The sequence below is a fragment of the Podarcis muralis genome, chromosome 16 (assembly GCF_964188315.1).
Source record: "Podarcis muralis chromosome 16, rPodMur119.hap1.1, whole genome shotgun sequence".
Classification (NCBI taxonomy): domain Eukaryota; kingdom Metazoa; phylum Chordata; class Lepidosauria; order Squamata; family Lacertidae; genus Podarcis; species Podarcis muralis.
This window is the reverse complement of record NC_135670.1, coordinates 40,948,940-40,966,569: the sequence shown is the minus strand read 5'-3', so window position 1 is coordinate 40,966,569 and position 17,630 is coordinate 40,948,940. Positions and strand designations below refer to the sequence as shown.

General features: G+C 46.8%; 1 long non-coding RNA gene across 1 annotated transcript; it reads right to left on the bottom strand.

Moving 5' to 3' along the window:
- Positions 1-5,095: 5,095 nt before the first annotated feature.
- On the bottom strand, positions 5,096-13,761 carry LOC144325844 (uncharacterized). The gene is made up of 3 exons (XR_013391042.1): positions 13,258-13,761; positions 11,453-11,544; positions 5,096-5,192 (listed from the first exon to the last, which is right to left on the bottom strand). It is a non-coding gene; the product is annotated as an uncharacterized LOC144325844 (long non-coding RNA).
- Positions 13,762-17,630: the final 3,869 nt, after the last annotated feature.

Sequence of the window (17,630 nt, the reverse complement as noted above, 5' to 3'; positions counted from 1 at the left end):
CCCTATTTTCATTGGAGAAATGTTGGAGGGTATGAATTTATCCAAGTCCTGAGCCGTCTGAAGGCAATCCTCTATAGGGAAGTTTTTTTTAAAATGCTTAATGTTTTATTATGTTTTTATATATGTTGGTAGCTACCCGGAGTGGCTGGGGTAACCCAGTAAGATGTGTGGAGTATAAATAGTAAAATTATCATTACGGAATGGGACGTCCCTATTTTCATTGGAGGGTGTGTTATTTTGTTTTTGAAAGTTACGAACATTGCTACTAGCAATATATCACAGCTTCTATAGCCTACATATAGTAGGGATATTTAAAATGAGAGTCGTCAGAGCAATCCATAGTTAAAAGTAGAAGTCAACAAATGTGTCCTCTTTTTTGCTCTTCAAAATATGGCAATCCTGTGTGTGGGATGTATAGCTAGAGCCATCAAGTCCAACATTACCTGTTTGCTAGAATGTGGCCCCACACAGGGAGGGGTTCCTGTCATACCTATTGGAAGCTACTTCCCCCGAGTGTGACCAGGTCGATGGGCAGGACCCAAGGAAAGCCCAAATACAAGGGCTGGGCACACAGCCACCTCTCTTTGATGCCACACCTCCCTTGCTCCTTCTTGATCCCAGTGTGCACATGCAGCCTCATCCGTAAGAAAGGATGTAGGGCACAAGTTCTCAGTGTGAGACTTAGCTCAGAAATCACTTCTCTACATCATCCTGTAACTGCAACTTAAGCCTGCCTTCAGTTTGCTGCTGAATGTGAACTGTGAGTAAACCTTATCCTTATTTGAAGAATACTGTTTTGTGTTATTAATATTTTAAGAGGGAAATAAAGTGAAATGACTAGGAAGAATCCAGTTTGCACAAAGGGCGATTGTTTACCTAATTAATATATCCTCTCCTATCTTCCTGGTGGCGCTGTGGTCTAAACCACCGAGCCTCTTGGGCTTGCCGATCAGAAGGTCGGTGTGCTTTTGGTGCATTTCCCAGAACTCCACCTAACCCACCCAAGCTGTTCACCTAAGCACAGCTTCATTAGTGTCAGATTCAGTTCTGTTTGTGTTCACCCCCAGGACGCTGTCTTTACCCCATGCCTGCTCTCTGCATCCTTGTGACAGCACAATCCTAAACATGTCCCACTGAATTAATGGGATGCGGGTGGCACTGTGGGTTAAACCACAGAGCCTAGGACTTGCCAATCAGGGGTCTCTTTCTCCTTAACCCCCAAACCCTTTCCCACCCTCCGCGTAACAGAAGGGATTTCGGTGTCTCTACCAACATTGCAGAGGGCTGTCTGGCTAAGCTGAGCAGATTCCTCAGGAAGACTTTGTTTGACCAAAGGTAGAGCAACCAGAGACCAAATTGCAAACATGCGCTGGATTATGGAGAAAGCTAGAGAGTTCCAGAAAGAAATCTACTTCTGCTTCATTGACTATGCAAAAGCCTTTGACTGTGTCGACCACAGCAAACTATGGCAAGTTCTTAAAGAAATGGGAGTGCCTGATCACCTCATCTATCTCCTGAGAAATCTCTATGTGGGACAAGAAGCTACAGTTAGAACTGGATATGGAACAACTGATTGGTTCAAAATTGGGAAAGGAGTACGACAAGGCTGTATTTTGTCTCCCTGCTTATTTAATTTATATGCAGAATACATCATGCAAAAGGCTGGGCTGGATGAATCCCAAACTGGAATTAAGATTGCCGGAAGAAATATCAACAACCTCAGATATGCAGATGACACAACCTTGATGGCAGAAAGTGAGGAGGAATTAAAGAACTTTTTAATGAGGGTGAAAGAGGAGAGCGCAAAATATGGTCTGAAGCTCAACATCAAAAAAACGAAGATCATGGCCACTGGTCCCATCACCTCCTGGCAAATAGAAGGGGAAGAAATGGAGGCAGTGAGAGATTTTACTTTCTTGGGCTCCATGATCACTGCAGATGGTGACAGCAGCCACGAAATTAAAAGACGCCTGCTTCTTGGAAGAAGGGCAATGACAGGCCTAGACAGCATCTTGAGAAGTAGAGACGTCACCTTGCCAACAAAGGTCCGTATAGTTAAAGCCATGGTTTTCCCAGTAGTGATGTATGGAAGTGAGAGCTGGACCATAAAGAAGGCTGATCGCCGAAGAATTGATGCTTTTGAATTATGGTGCTGGAGAAGACTCTTGAGAGTCCCATGGACTGCAAGAAGATCAAACGTAACCATTCTTAAGGAAATTAGCCCTGAGTGCTTAATGGAAGGACAGATCGTGAAGCTGAGGCTCCAGTACTTTGGCCACCTCATGAGAAGAGAAGACTCCCTGGAGAAGACACTGATGCTGGGAAAGATGGAGGGCACAAGAAGAAGGGGGCGACAGAGGACGAGATGGTTGGATAGTGTTTTCGAGGTTACCAGCATGAGTTTGACCAAACTGCGGGAGGTAGTGGAGGACAGAGGTGCCTGGCATGCTCTGGTCCATGGGGTCACGAAGAGTCGGACACGACTAAACGACTAAACAACAACAAGAGCAAAGCGTTTCCCTCAGAGGGAGCCTGTGAAGAACATGCTCCAAGGATTCCTTCTCAACTCATAGTGCAATCCTATGCATGCCTACTAAGAAGTCCCATTAGGTTCAGTGGGACTTGCTCACAGGTGGGCACATATAGGATTGTGGTCTCATCAAGGTCCGTGCCACCCTGAAGTAGGGTACAGCTTGGCTCACTTGCTTGAGCCATGCTAAGAAATTAAAGCCAGCTAAAACATCATGCTGTTCCCCTTATTGCCATGAAATGTTACCTTGGAATTAGCCCTGGGTTAACTCAGCACTGGCACAACTCCCAGGGAACCTTCCTGGAAAGTTCCTATTTATCTTCGGTTGTCCATACCCCACTTCTCTTTTAGGGGTTAATAAACTCAGCCACGAAATTAAAAGACACCTCCTTCTTGGGAGAAGGGCAATGACAGGCCTAGACAGCATCTTGAGAAGTAGAGACGTCACCTTGCCAACAAAGGTCCGTATAGTTAAAGCCATGGTTTTCCCAGTAGTGATGTATGGAAGTGAGAGCTGGACCATAAAGAAGGCTGATCGCCGAAGAATTGATGCTTTTGAATTCTGGTGCTGGAGAAGACTCTTGAGAGTCCCATGGACTGCAAGAAGATCAAACGCATCCATTCTTAAGGAAATCAGCCCTGAGTGCTCACTGGAAGGACAGATCGTGAAGCTGAGGCTCCAGTACTTTGGCCACCTCATGAGAAGAGAAGACTCCCTGGAGAAGACACTGATGCTGGGAAAGATGGAGGGCACAAGGAGAAGGGAGCGACAGAGGACGAGATGGTTGGATAGTGTTTTCGAGGTTACCAGCATGAGTTTGACCAAACTGCGGGAAGTAGTGGAGGACAGAGGTGCCTGGCGTGCTCTGGTCCATGGGGTCTCAAAGAGTTGGACACAACTAAACGACTAAACAACAACAACAAACTCAGCTGTGCTGTGCATAAATCTCTGAAACCGAGAGCCACTTGGCAGGGGTGCTACAATTATTATTGACCTGCTTTTCATCCAAAGGTCCCAGGGCAGGTTACAACAATTAAAATGCAGTGTTAAAAACAGTTTAAAACACTTTACAATCATAGAAGGCAGGTCCTAAAAATATACTTCTCAATCATTTAAAGCCCACACACAGAGGCACATCTTCAGCATTCCCCAGAAGCTGAATATTGAAGGAGCTACGTAGATGCACCTCAGTGGGAAGGAGTTCCGCAGCTCAGGGGCTGCTGCAGAGAAGGCCCTCTCCCGGGCTACCAGCAGCCCCGAACTCCTGAGGGATGGCCCCTTCCACCGATCCCAGCACCCGAGAGGGTGGGTAGGGGTGTTGTTGTAGGAACACAGGCCCTCCTTGTTCCAAGGGGACGTGGGCTCCGTCTGGGAAGGCTGTTTGGCAGACAAGTGCCCAGGCGCCCAATGCCACTCTCCCCACCTCCGCCTGCTCTGCTCCCGTGTCGCTCCCCCCTAGCCCCCCCCCACTCACGCCTTTCCCAGGCAAATGAAATATGGTCCTTCGATCTGAAACGCTGAATGTATCCCTTTGTTTTTAACCTTATCCCACCTTGTTCATAAATTGTCCCCATTTAAAACTCTCCTGGCATCATGTGACATCCAGCACTAATAAATTTGGGCGAGGGAACATAAATGTCACATGTCATGAATATTGACAGGACCCTAAAAGTAAATTTGGAAAGGGTTCAGGAAACATAAATTAGGACAAATCACATCCACTTTGTGTTGGGAAAAGGGGCACCAAACATGGAAAGCGGGAGTCCCAAGTCCAAGAGGCGCCTTCCAGGAAGCGTGAGCTGCCAGGAGGGACCGTTGCCACTGCCTTCATTTCCAGGAGGTCAAGAAACAAATCTCCCCAGCCCAGAGGCAGAACCAAGGAGACTCCCCAGCCAGCCAGGCAGCTGCCCCTGCTGATGGACTCCTCTGAGGCGGAGGGGCTGCTGCAGGCATGGCCGGCATTCAAGTGTCCGGCTGCGTCTGTTTGCTTTTTACGAAGCACCTGCCTCAAAATGCGATGTGCGCATGTGACGAACAGGCGTCTGAAAACAGGTGCACAAAGCAGGTACCCTCAGCAAAGAGATGGGATTGACCACTGCCCCTTGGTTTGGGGTTTTGTTTTTTAAAAAATACTGTTTTTATTTATTTTCAAGTTACAGAAGATAAATTTTGAGAAAACAATTGTTACAACGGTAAACAACAAATAACTTGTTCTGATAAAATTACACTTTTGTCATTCCATGAAGTAGAAAGGCTTGGAGAATAAGCCTTAGTAACTCTGCCCAAATATTCAGCTGGGAAGCCCACCTGCCTGATGCCTAACAGAGCGGTAACTGGGGTGCCTCATCCTTGGGTAGGTTGAGAGGCTGTCAGTGTTTTTCCGCCTCCTGCCTCACGTCTGTGAAGCCAGCACAGCTGGGTTTCAGCCGCTGGGTGAGCAACGCCAGCAGTGGGCTTAAAACAAAGCAAAACTGCAAGCAGCCTTGAACCAGTGGACACACAGACAAGCCTCCCCATCTGCAGGGCGTGCCTGGACATGAGCAGCTCCCTCGGCTGGTGGGGTGGGTGCTCCCGGTCCTCCTTTGTGGACCATGGGTGCTGTGCCTGTGCAGCTACTTGCGCTTCGTCCGGGATGCACAGATTGCTTCTCTCCCACAATTCCTGTTTATAAGGGAACAAGTTCAGTTAAAATCAGCTTCAAAATTTAGATTTTGTATGTCTGACTCCCAAAGCAACCAGTAGACCACACTAGCCAATCAACTAATACTTTCAATTTTAAGGCATGATTTAGCTTTTTACAAATATTTTGCAATATTTTTGCCATCTCATCCCCTCAATCCACCCTCCCTAAAAAACCAGCAGCAGATAAATTGATAAAGGAATCAGAATGTTGCTGCACCACCTGGAAGATAAATTCTTCTTTTGCAGGAAACGGCACTCCTAACCTTTACTCCTGGTCAGGGGATGTCAGGGGTGTGCAAGGGAAAATTTCTTGTTATTTAAATACTCATTTTCAGGACCTTTTTCCAGCTGGAACTCAGTTCCAGCACCTCTCAAGTGAGGGCCATGGCCATTCTAAGAGAGCAAGGGAGGCATTCATGGTGAGTTCTGGCACCTCTTTTTCTATCCAATCCAAATAACTTTATTGTTCTAGCCACTGGCCATGACAAATTTGAATTAGAAATAAATACAAGCAAAAGGGGTGTTGCACCACAAATAACGGTCTCTCTTTAGATCTCAGTCTCTCTCTTACAGTTCACTGTTATTGTCCAGGGTTTTCTCTTTGATCTTTTGTCCACCAAAGCAAAAAGGGCGACTTTAGGAGTCACTGAAGCGTTGACATCGGTAAGAAGTCATAGGACCTTCTCTGCCAGGGAGAGACATCTTTCCTGTATGGATGGTGAGATGAGAAATTGCCTCCTGGGTCCAAGGTATAGTGGGCAATGTAGTAAAGAGTGCAAGATGTCTTCCCCCTCTGGTCAGGGCTGTAGCTGGGGGGTGGGGAGGAAGGCCCCTGCCAGGGGCGCAGGTGAGGAGGGGGAGTAAACGTGGCTAAAAAAATGCCCATAAATATGTCTGTAAATAAAAAAATTGATTACTGCCTCATAAGAAAAGCTTTTTAATAGCGGGTCTTTATATGATATGCGGGCGCCCTGTTTTCCCCTATTTTTCGTGGCTCGGGGGCGCAATCTGGACCAGGGGGGCCAGATCACCTGCCTGCAGTTGCCCACATATAGAGTCTGTCTTCGTACGGTACCCTGTTATATCGTCCGTCTAGGATGGCAGACAGCATAGCTTGAAAACACAGCTCAGCAAAAGCAAATCTTAGTGAGGCAGGCTGGAGATTCAACAGGTAAATGGGTCTAAAATGGACCGTTTTTAGAAGGACCTGTTTTTCTAGAAATAGCGCTGCTCATTTTGTTTACTTATCTTTGTGAAATTGTGTTTGTTTAGTTTTTCATTCATTCAGTTTATACTTGTTTTGCTCTTCCCATTTGTTGTGATTCTCTTTTCTTTTTTAAAACAATCGTGTCAGATAATTAGGGGCATTTGGGGTAAAAGTGGGGGGAGGCAGATGCCAGAGCACCCACCCACATCAAATATGCTCTCTGAGTCTGACACCCACCCACACTCACAATGCAAAGGGGAGCAGGCCCCAGGGGCCCCTCGGAGCACCCTCTGCAGCCTGCACCTCTGGGGGGCACCTTTGGTCCAGACTTGCACTGATGCCGAGGCAAACCCCTCCCCCGCCCAGTGAATACCAATCAGTCCCCCAACACTAATCATTAAGCAATCCACTTCACAAAGGGTGATGGCATAGCCGCTGGAACAATCCTTCAGCAAGCTGCAAAAAATATCCAGGGAATCACCTGCATTAATTTTGAAAGGGCATTTTAAATGTGTTATAACACGGTGACACCAGATGGCACTGTAGAGCCCCTTCTTTCAGCAACATGATTCCCCATTATGAGGTTTACGATGTCTTTTCCTAAAACATTTTTTGATGTGTCTAGATCCAGCCAAGGTCTCACTTTAAAAAACCGACAGGGAATTTCCCAACTCCAGCAGTTGTTGTTCTGCCTTTTCCCCATACAGGGACTCAAGGTGGCTCACATAAATGAAAACCTCACAGATAAAAACATAGAGAGAGCCAGTGTGATGTAGTGGTTAGAGAGACAAACTACGAAACCAGGGTTGAAATCCCCACTGCCTCTCAGCCTGCGGGTGGTTGTGGGGATTCAGTAAGGAGGGGGAGACCCACATGTGCCGCCTTGAGCCCTTGGAGAAAAGGGGGGGGTATAAATGTAATCAAGCAATCAATCAACTTTAAATGATGATCGTTACAAAGCAATTAAACTGTAAAAGAATTAAAACAAAATGAAGAACAAATCTATTAAAATACAGATAATAAAAACAGCACAGCACTATTAAAAGCCCTTCCCTAAAAAAAGAAAAAAAGAACACATAAGAGGGAAAGTGTGTTATTTCCATGTCACTCCTGCATGTCTGGTTAGATCCTTCTTACAGAAACCTGAGGTTTGTGTGCGTGTGCATATGTGCAGAGTCCCAAGGTAGCTGCCTCTGTGTTTTCCAGCTGATTTGGGTAGAAACTGCCTCCTTGACTCTCAAGAGCTGCCTGTGAATACTGAGCATGGAACAGCGAGATTATCGCAAGCTGATGTCAGAGCAAAAGGATTATCTGCCCGGTGATGGATAGAGCAGGACTGATAACAAAGCCAGCCAGCAACTCAGGCAGCATCTCCTGACGATGCCACCAAGGGGAAAGTCAAGATTATGCTGGCTGAGAGATGATCAGAACAATGGATTATAACCGCTTTTGCAATCAATCTGTCCTCCTCTACCTCGGATGGCTTTTTAATTGATTGATTGATTGATTGATTGATTGATTGATAAATAGGTGTGGGGAAATGGTGTGGCGCTCTGGGCTCAGGCCAAGCACGGAAAGGTGCTTTTCTGCAAGGGTGCTGAGCCGCTCCACATCCAATGCCTCTGCCCCCCCCCCCGCCGCCCTTCTGCCACCAGCTCTTGAGCTCAGTGTGTGGAACAGGCCCTCCCCTCGCTGTGTTTCATGCATACAAACATGTCAGTCTGCTTCCGCCAAGACTCGGCATGGCAGGCTACATACGTGCCTGTCTGTTAACAGCATGTTAGTCTGAAGGGCTGTTAAGACATCCGGCATGTCAGCAGCTGCATCTCAGGGAAGGCTCTTGCCTCAGCAAGCGAGGGGGGGGGGCGGCTGTTTCTGAAGGCCAGAAAGAGATTGTTTTGTTCCTCTAGTTCCTGGCAAAAGTCTCCTCCTTTAACAGTTGAACGGCTGACCAGCAGAAAAATGAAGGCTTCGTTCATTTTTCCCCTCGAGGTGCAGGCAGAGCATTATCAGAAAGAGTAGAATGCTACCAATTTAATATTAAATGCCGAATGTTTCCCTTAGATCCCTAGATCCCTCTCTGGGGGGGGGGGGATGCTTCACATCCATATTTTTTTTATATCTTCAGGTAGAAGGGACTGCTTATTTACTCTGGTTTGGGGCTATCCAATAGTAAACGGTTCTCAGGCAGTTTATAACAAATGTTTAAACCATCAAATATACCAAGGAAATCATACACTGTTTGGTTTCAAAATGCATTTGTTTCCTTTGCTGTAAGCCACTTTGAGCACATTTTTTTCGTGGAAAAGTGGCATACAAACACTGAAAGCACAGAGAGAGAGTAGAAGGCGAGTTTGCTCAGGACTCACAGCCACACCAAAAGTTCAACAGACCTTAAAACATCAATAAATATCTATAATCAGTGCTTTTTTTCTGGGGGGGACGCAGGGGTACACATACACCTAAACATTTTCTGAAACTAAATTTGGCCTCATTGAGGGTCAGTATTTCAATATGAGTAGGAAAATGAGAGTACCCCCTAAACATTTTTGTTGGGGGGAAAAGCACTGTCTGTAATCATTAATGATTAAGATTGGGAGATTTAAAGCTTGGGGGAATCCAAAGGTCTTCTTCATGTGAAGTTGACAAGACGGCCATGTAGGTCCCTGGGGAGCCCCTCTTTGGGTCAGGGAGGGCATTCCACGACTGGGGCACCACCACCAAAAAGTCCCTCTCTCCAGGAACTGCCACCACATCCCTCTGCTAGGCCTCAGGTGAAGTTCTTGAGGCCAGGTAGGTACAGGTGAGAGGAGACATCTGCCTTCCCCATTCATTCATTCATTCATTCATTCATTCTCCACATGCCCCACTCTCCTGAAGTGAATGGGGAAGGAATTGTCATTGGCACATGTGTTTATGGGGTGCCCCACACATGCAAAGAACCTCTGGGGATCCGTCAGTCACTGAGTTACGAGGGTCTGCCAGTGCCACACTTAGTGGGGGGGGGGGGAATTAAGCCGGATAACAAAGTGTGGGCTCTGCATGGCATGCTCCTCCTCTTCAGGAGCTGGCCCTCCTAAGGAATACTCTGTTCCATTCCCCCTCTCCAGAGTTTTCTGTCCTTCCCACCCCCAGTCCATCAGCACTGAGTGGACACTGAGTATGTTCAGCCCTCGTTGGGTTTTCTTTAGTAGACTCTGTCCCCCTCCCCTGTTGCCATTGTTCTCTTAAACATTTCTTTCTGGGGTGGAGGCATTTTCCAGACCTTGGGATTCCCCTGAGCCTGCTCAGACTTCCCCCTCTTTGTCCCAGGACGGAGAGGTTTGGGCTCCATCTGGACCAGCTCAGTTTGCTCTTTGCCTAGACACCCTTGAGTTAGCTTGGTTCACTGTGTGGCCATCTCCTCCTGGCAGAGAGCTTGCTCCAGCCTTGCCACTTTGCCAAAGAAGGGAGGCCGCCAGTCAGGAGTTTACTGCTTGTGGGCTGAGAGGCTAAGGAGGCCGTCTCACCTCTCTATGTTCTGTTTTAAGCAGGGCCATCAACCATCTGAAGAGTCCTCAGCTGACCATTTGCCTTTGCTGCATAAATCAAGGAATTAACTCCTATTGCCAAACTCTCGGTATATTGAGAATCAACGTCTCAACAAGGACTCTATACTGGCAGGCTCTGTTGTTGGCATCCGCCTGTCTCAAGAGACAATGGAGTGTGACTCCACTGCTTTAGCAGCATGGAGCTGAGCTGCCCAGGGCGCAAGCCTGGCTAGGGCCTATGGAGGTCCTGGGCTGCCCATGTGGTCCAAAGGAAAGCAGAGCAAAATGTCTGGCACCAGCTCAGATTTGCACACACATATCCCAAGTGGGCTGCGACTGCCCCTTCTGCACTTTATATTCAAAGCAGTTTCATACAACTTTAAATGGTCATGGCTTCCCCCCAAAAATCCCGGGAAGTGTAGTTTGTTCAGAGTGGTGTAACTGTCAATCACTCTTTTCAGGGAATTCTGGGAACTGTAGTTCTGTGAGGAGAATAGGGGGTCTCCTAACAAGTCTCGGCACTCTTCACAAGCTATGCTTCTCAGGAGTCTTTGGGGGGTGTTTGACATGCTCCCGTAGCACTTTAGGTGCAGGTGAGTTGAGCTAAAGCTTGACGTGAGATGGGAAGCCCAGAGGCCTGCCATGCTGCTTCAGTCCCGGGTTCTGCCACACCAGGTCACTGAGGGATTGTTAGAATTTTGCATACCATTCTCTTAATCATAAATATTTACCACTTATGACATGCAACGCTGGGGCCATCATCTGCAAAAGTCTGTAGTAAAATCCTCTAATAAATTACCAGGGGCGTAAGCAAACGCGGGTGATTTATAGAGTGGCGTTTGTCTTTAATAATGTTTTGTCTTAGATTTTGTCCTAATTATAAATCATTTGCAAAGACAGCTTAAAATATAAGCAAATCTTACATCGCATTCTTATTATCTACTTTATATCTCAGAACGCAAGATTTACTGGGGCGCATTCTGGGAATTAAGCAAACTCAGAAACTAAGTAATAGAGAAACACAGCAAAAATTATAGTTTTGTCATAAAAGTTTGATTGATCAATGATTATTGTAAAACTGTGGTAACTACGCAGATGCCAGCATAAATCTGCAGTGGGACACGATTTATTACACAAAATACTATATTTCCCCCAATTTTGACCATCGCATTAATATGGGCCTGACAGATTTACTGTGGTTTTAGCTTAATTAACTCTATTTGACTATATGTACCCTTATAATGCATGTTTCCCAAGGTGTTTGGCTTACAGAGGCTGCTCCCCCTTTTTGATTGTAGTTAAAGAAATATTTAATCCTTGCTATAATTCTAAGCCTTCCCCCCCCCTTTTTGGCCTCAGAGGGAGCTGCATATTTGTGCTGTGTTTTTTCAGGGCGGGGAGCAGGCGCAGATGCAGGAAGGGAACAGGAAGCAGCTAGATCCTGCAGTTTTGTATTAGACAAGAAGGACACCCTTCTTCTGCCCACAGCTGACTGCACACACCTCAGGGGAGCAGTTCTCTCAGGGTCTTGGGGGCAGCCATCTTTCTTCCTCCCTGCCTCCAGGAAGGGGCTACAGCCTGAGGACTTTCTGTCCTGTAAGGAGATGATGATGATACACACATACATACACACATACATACATACATACATACATACATACATACATACTGGATGCTCTGAGCAGATTAAAAATGTTTAGAAAAATAGAGGAGAAGGAAGGCCGCCCTAAATGTGCCTGTGGGTCTCTTCTAAACCCGCAGTCCCGTGTCTGCAGACCTGCTGAGCCGACCAAGCCATTTCCTTTGTGAAGGTGTAAGGCCGCAGCTGACCAGTGAAGTACAGCCATTTATACTGGAAAGAGGCTACCTTGTTGCCATAGAGACAAATGGGGGGACCCCTTCACCTGACTGGAAGCAACATCACCTGGTAAGGTGTATAGGTACATACATACATACATACATATGAATGTATGTAATTTTATTTTATTTTTATGCCGCCCTTTGACAGTCAAAACCACGCTCAAGGCGGTTTGCAACATGGAAAAAATAGGAACTACAACATAACAAAAGTAGTCATTTATTAAACATTAAAAACAAAACGATTTGCACATAACTCACAAAAAATCTAAACTAAAGATACAAAAAACCAGCAGCAACAACTCCCCCCCCCCCTCAGGTAGAAGAAGAGCCGGCGCCCCAAGTGCAGGCACTGCCTGAGTTTTGGGGTGCAGGGGCTCCATGCCAGGGGGAAAGAGGCATGTTTTGCTGTGTGCTGGACTCAAGAGCTGTGACTAAGGCTCCCCTGCAACCCTGAGGGGGAGGCGAGATCTGCTGGGAGTGTGGGTGTTGTAAGCTCCTCCATCATATGCTCAGGTTGTATATTGTGTCTATAAATGAAGCCGTATCTCCTCAAGACACCACGGTCACCACTGACCTCAGTTCCAAAGAAACAGAACCCCGAGTAAGAGCTGGAACTTCTGAGTCTCTCACCGCTCTGAGATTGGGGAAAACAAGTGCATTTTGTCTGCAATATATGTAAAAGTGTGTGGATGAAAGCAGAACCAGAACCGGACGGAGAGAGGCTGACCGGCTCTTCCCTGAGCAGGTGGAGATGCAGCATGGTCACGTGTCTTGTGTAACAAGCTCTACGAAAGCATTTTCCCTGGGAGAAGGGCTCATAATTGTTCTGCCTTCTATTGTTGCCTCCTTGTCTAGAACCGTCTCGCGTGTGCTGCATCTCCCGGCCGAGATTCTGTGTCACCGTTTTGGAAAGTTTTGAAGGCTGCTGGCAGCCCCGTTCTCTTTGCCAGCTTAGGCTGTCCCAGCCAGGTGGGTCAGCTTCATGGCCTGACCAGGCTGCCCTTAAGCACACTCCAACAAGTCAGGATGCTCAGATAATAATAATAATAATAATAATAATAATAATAATAATAATAATAATAATAATAATAATATAAAATAAAACTGCTTATAATTGTGACAGTAACTCACTAGGCCCAAGCTGACATGCCTCTAATTGCTGCTAAAATTGTCACTGTCTTCTAAAGTGCAAATTATCACCCGAAATGACAGGAATAATGAATGAGTAACTCTGATGTAATGCAACAATTAGCCCTTAAAGACACTGTCTAATATGCTAATGCTGAACACCCACTCCTCATTATTAAGTGGCTGATAATTATTTAATTATCTATCTGCCAGGATGATTTACGTGGTTTGTTTAGCTGTAGATGCAGGGCAGCCACATTCCCCGTCCGGGGTCAGGGCTGGCTGTCCCTTCCATTGGGCAGCATGTCCGATTCCTCACCTTGTGTCCAGCTGCCTGGCACTCTCCCTAATCGCTGGTGTCAAGCGAGCCTGCAGAAAAGCAGCCGGGCTCTACCTGGGCGCCCATGGCCCCCGCTGCGTCCGAGCCGGAGGCACGTCAGAGGTGGCAAGGCCTCTCCTTTGTATTCCGTGCTGTCAGGGAGATGTCCCTCTCTTGGACGGGAGAATCCCAGGAAGTTCCAGGCAGCCGCAGCCGCAGCCCAGCCACTGGGCTGTTTCCAGGCTGGTCTTCTGAAGCTCAGAAAGCCTCGTTGCACTCGGGATGTTTTCCTTCCCTTGATACTCCCGCCACCGCCTGCCTCGTATCACGAGCAGAGTCAAGAATGACGGTGGCAGCGTTGGCAGCTATGGCTTCCCTTCCCAACACCCTGAAATTAATTCATGCCAGGCAGGGGGAGTGGTAGTTACACTGGCGGGGGCAGAGTTGCAACCAGGACACCACACACACAAAAACCCAACATCCAGATTCTGCACTGAGGCCAAATCTGAATTCTGTGTGACCTTATGTATATTTCAAGGCCTGAGCTAGGGATGCCATACGTCCTGATTTTCCAGGACATGTCCTGGAATTCACCTCTGGAAATGGTGTCCTGGGTTATTTTTCGAAAAATGGGCAAATGTCCTGGAAAACCAGCAATGGGGTTAAATCATGCCGGAAATGCCTTTAAAAAGCTCCAAAACTCAAAAATTATTGTAGCTTTTACCAAAATCTGGTGGTTTCCTTTTTTAAAAGCTCATCAGTTTTGGGGTCTTCTTTAAAAAAAAGTTCAACAACTTTTAGGGTGTCCTGAACTCTGGCAACCCAAGCTGTGTCCTGCCACTTTCTTCAGGGAATGGCCTGCTTTGGCTAGTCCTGGTGAGGGAAGGCTATGGGGGGCAGCAAAGGGAAAACCTCAAATTCACCAGCTATATAGTACATTCAAGCATGCAGCTCTAGAAGCTGCTCTTGGGATTTAAACGAAAGCAGAGATTACAGGAAGATGGTTGCGGAGTCTATTTTAAAAGAGAATGGAGACCCTTCTACTGACCCAACCCTGCTTCAAAGCTATTTGCAGGTCAATATGCAAGTTAAGTGTTTGGCCATTGGAGGCTGTACACCAAGAAATCTGTTCTGTTCCTCTTCTCATTTCACTGAAGACAAGAAACTCCACCAGAGAAAAAGACAGATTCCTCCTCTTCAAAGTGGAACATGAAGTATTAAGTGTTCCACGGGTGTGTTGCAACCTTTGTTGAGTTGAGGAGAGTGTGAGCCTTTCAGGAGAGTTCCTGCAGGCAGGAAGGGAGGCTTGCAGAAGTCTGTCTGGACTATGTGGTCCTGTTCCTGGCAACTCTGGCACCCATCCGTTTTCTGCCTGCCGTGGCTTCAGAGGGCGCTGGGCTTGGCTGCCTTGGGGGCAGTCTGTCTCCTGGGGGAAGTGATAAATCTGTCAATTTAGGTTTCTTTCACTTTCTCATTTTCCCAGTCTTAAATTTGCCATATTTTCGCATCCATTTCTGGGGTTTTTTTTAAGTCCTCACAAAAAAATTATCAGCCTTTCAGTGTTCTTTTCATAAGCAATTTTGCCTTATACACATTTCCCCTTTCTTAATCTTATTCTCACCAATACATGCATTTTTAAGGCACCATTTCCTCCCAATATTGACTCTTTGTTGGCTCTTGGCGACAGCATGATAGCAAAAGGCAAGGCCCTATGGCCCTTCCCTGGGGCTGTGGCCCTGATCCAAATCCCAACACCCCCCACTCTTTTTGGCCCTAAGGTAGATGCCTGGTCATCTCCCCAGGCAGAGTAAGGGCATGAAGGGCAAGTAGGAAGACCAGGCAGCCCAACCCAAAGTGATTCTGAACGTTGAACCTGTCGAGGTCCCAAAGTCGTTGTGAACTACAGACTGGAGGTGGGGAAGGTGAGGACCACCAAGGGGGCAGGGAGCGAGGCAGCCTCTCTCCAAGGACCCAGGCAGCGGGGCCTCCAAAGTCCCGGTTCCGTGCACTGCTGGAAAAACACACATATTTTTGCAAAGATTTAAATCTTTTTCCCTCCTGCATCACAGCCTGATGAGACTATATTGTCATGAGTTAGTGCATACTTTAGCAGCCAGGGGCTTTTTAATTAGCAGGGAGCTTTGATACCTTTTGAGATAAATGGACAAGCTTGCCTCCCTTTCTATGACGAACACCCTGAGCATCCCAGAGCCGCAGACCGTAACTCTGCCTGCATCTTCTCTGTGTTCCTCTGAGTTCTCTTTGCCTTGCTTAATGAAAGCTCTGTTGAGGGAAAGGGCCAGGGAAAAGCCGGGAGCTGCCTACTGCCAGGACAGAGGAGATGCGCTTCTAGCTCAGTCCTGTGTACAGTGGTACCTCGGGTTACATACGCTTCAGGTTACATATGCTTCAGGTTACAGACTCCTCTAACCCAGAAATAGTACCTCGGTTTAAGAACTTTGCTTCAGGATGAGAAGAAAAATCGTGCGGCAGTGGGAGGCCCCATTAGTGAAAGTGGTGCTTCAGGTTAAGAACAGTTTCAGGTTAAGAACGGACCTCTGGAACAAATTAAGTACTTAACCCGAGGTACCACTGTACTTCCAATGCATTGTTCTCCATGGCTGGCGGGACTTCCTGGCATGCTCAGCCTGAATGAGGTCCCTTGCCCCTCTCCTCCCGCCTGGCCTCTGCAGCTGAGCATGCCAGGGACTGAACCTCCTGCGGCCTTCCACATGAAAAATGTTCATCCCACCACTGAGCTCCCCCCTAGAGAGAAATTCATTTTTTCTGAATTCTGTTTCCCAATAAGGGGCAGAAAATCTTCGGGAGAGACCTAGTTACCAATTCAGATTGCATCCCACCTGGGCAGCCAGGAGGCAGAAAGAACAAGCACATATTTGAAAACCAACTCCTCCACCCTCCAAACACCTAATCCAACCCCTGCAATGCGGGAATCTCAACTGAAAGCATCCAAGGCTTTCAGGCCATCCAGCCTTTGTTTGCCAAAGTTCTACATCAGTTTGCAATTATTATTATTTTAGCAAAGATTTCGTGAAAATTCACCAGTATTTTAGTGGGCATATCTCCTAAGAGACAGTTTTTGGATGCAGTTTTGCCCACAGGGACATTTTTGCAAACAACTTTGTCTAATATGATGCATCTTTGGCATGATATCTTGACCAGTAGCTGCATCTTGAAGCTCACTTTACCCAGGATGCATTTTTGTACTCCCTGTGATTATTTGCTTGGAGACTTCCACTGCAGAATTCAAGGATGTGCAAATTTGAAAGGAGATATGGATTTCTGTTCGTGTATTGTTTTGGGGAGCATGAACTGGGCGTTAAAATGGGAGCCGAACCAAATTTCACACACCCTGTGCCTCCTGTGGTGTCAACTTGAATCTCATTGTGTTCTGATGTGTCTCTCTGGGTGAATGTGGGTGGGCGGGGGGGGGGGGTGGCATGTGGCATTGTTGCTGTCTCCTGCCTGTTGAATGCCATAAGACTCAGTGGCCTCTGGGCAGCGAGCTTTGTGATATTAAATCATGAACCAACTTTCTCCCCTCCTTGCTATGATAAAGAAGAATATTAGATTTGGCAAGGAGCTTAGCTGACTTTAGAGATCCCACGTTTAATGCAGCAATCATCTCTATCTTTCTTTCACACACAACCTCTCTTTACTTCCTCACAAAGCAGTTCATTATCTGGGCTCTGTCTAGAAAGGATATTTATCATTAAATTCCTGCAGCAGGGTCAGAATTTAATCTCTCCACAGTAGCTAAGCCAAGGAGCCAGGCCACCCCAAGGTCACCTGACACCCCCACGCCTAGAAAGCCCAGCCCAGCTTCTACCACGAATGGAGACACCACATAGTCTGCCTGAAAGTGCAGAGGAAAGCCTTGGAGAGCCAGAGGAATGGATGAGCTCAATGGCCTTGGCTGGGCATCTTTTGGGCCTCATCTAGTGCTGTGCCAAAATCTGCCTTCCAGATTACTGAACACTTTTTTTTCAACATTTCTTCAGAATGTCTATGAGCGATTTGACGTTTACCTTATCATTGCAAAGGGGCAGAGGATGCTGGCGATGTGTTATTGCTTGTCGACTAGCTTTTGACCTGTGCTTCCCATGGGAGCAGGAGTCATTTTATTATTGTTATTATTTATTAGACTGGTATACCACCCTTCAGCAAAAGATCTCAGGGTAGTTCACAAGATAAAAATACACGCTAAAAGCACAAATAAATAGTTAAAACAGAAACAAAACAACCCCCCTCCCTACAAACACATTTAAAAGACTGTAGAATATTGACTTCCGGGTTAACGCCAACAGCTAATGGCGGATTCTCTCCGAGCTCCGGAGAGAATCGGCTCTGTG